Source organism: Mastomys coucha, unplaced genomic scaffold, assembly GCF_008632895.1.
Source record: "Mastomys coucha isolate ucsf_1 unplaced genomic scaffold, UCSF_Mcou_1 pScaffold13, whole genome shotgun sequence".
NCBI lineage: Eukaryota > Metazoa > Chordata > Mammalia > Rodentia > Muridae > Mastomys > Mastomys coucha.
In genome coordinates, this window is record NW_022196895.1 from 78666017 (window position 1) to 78667582 (window position 1566).

At 55.7% G+C, this 1566-nt stretch overlaps 1 long non-coding RNA gene across 1 annotated transcript in view; it reads right to left on the minus strand.

Annotated features, from left to right (window-relative positions):
* Positions 1–1256, minus strand: part of LOC116087749 — a 5956-nt gene extending 4700 nt beyond the window's left edge. Inside the window, exon 1 of the long non-coding RNA XR_004117614.1 lies at positions 1033–1256. This is a non-coding gene — a long non-coding RNA (uncharacterized LOC116087749). The remainder of the gene's footprint in view (positions 1–1032) is intronic.
* Between the last annotated feature and the right edge of the window lie 310 nt (positions 1257–1566).

Consider the following 1566-nt stretch of genomic DNA (forward strand, 5'->3'; position numbering starts at 1 on the left):
CACCACCCATCCCTGCAGGTGTGCCACCACCCATCCCTGCAGGTGTGCCACCACCCAGCCCTGCAGGTCTGCCACCACCCAGCCCTGCAGGTGTGCCACCACCCAGCCCTGCAGGTGTGCCACCACCCAGTCCTACAGGTGTGCCACCACCCAGCCCTGCAGGTGTGCCACCACCCAGCCCTGCAGGTGTGCCACCACCCAGCCCTGCAGGTGTGCCACCACCCATCCCTGCAGGTGTGCCACCACCCAGCCCTACAGGTGTGCCACTACCCATCCCTGCAGGTGTGCCACCACCCAGTCCTACAGGTGTGCCACTACCCATCCCTGCAGGTGTGCCACCACCCAGCCCGACAGGTGTGCCACCACCCAGTCCTACAGGTGTGCCACCACCCAGCCCTGCAGGTGTGCACCTGGTCTATCCGTTCCCCTTACACTGACCTAGCTCAGTGTTCCTCCTTGACTCATACTTTTCACTATCAGTGGTACCAGCTTCCTACCTAACTTCTGGATGTTGGGACAGTGCCGGATGTTTTTGACCTCCTGATGACCCACTAACACACACACACACACACACACACACACACACACACACACACACACACACACACATCATTGTTTTAGAGGCTAGTACAATGAGGCAGGAATCACTAAGTAAAGCACAATGGGTAATGGGGGCTGAGGTCATAGCACATAAGAAACACCTTCCTTCCCCCGCCCCCCGGCCCCCCAACAACATCCAGAGGGCAGAAAGGCATCTCCCCCAACTGGTCCTATCGGTACAGCCTTTGCCCTTCTGGGTTCTGCCTCTGCTGGTGGTGACCCAGTTTGCAGGAAGGGTGTGAAAAAAGGAAGAGGAGGAGGAGGAGGAGGAGGAGGAGGAGGAGGAGGAGGAGGAAGTAGGGTTTGTACTGGCTTTCTGCCTTCCCTGGTGAAAATCTTATTATTGAGCTGAGCTCCACCCATTTAGCCATCCAGTCCTTCAGTCACCAGATTCCTGGGCCACCCCTGAGGACATGGGGAGGGTCCCCTCACCTTGGTCAGCTCCAACACACCTGCACCAAAGGCTCTGCCCTATGACTTGAAGGCTGCTTGGTGGAATGTGTTCTTCAGAATAACCATTCCTACTCCGTGTTCCTACATCACGCACAAAACATCACCTTCTTAATGTTGGGCTCCCCGAGGCTGACCCGATACGTCACCAAACAAAAGTAGACTGAAACAAGGCTGGTGGGATGCACCTCTGACGCCGAGATCAGGGCCGTTTACACGCCGAGAAATGCGTCATTCAGTCACAAAACCTGGGAAGCTCAGGCGCATGCGCACAGTGTCTGACTCATCCCGATACCCCTTTTGTACAACTTAGTAGAAAATGTTCTAGTGGGAATGGGAAGGAGGGGGGAGTCTGGGTGACGGCAGGGGACAGACTGCCAGATGTGCCTCCTACTCATTCAGCCAGAAGGCCCGGTTCTGTGTGCGCAGTGCTTACTTTTTTCTTTTTTTTTTTCTTTTTTTGGCTTGTGCACACGTTCAAGGACAAAGATAGCTGTGGACAACTCATTCCGGAAG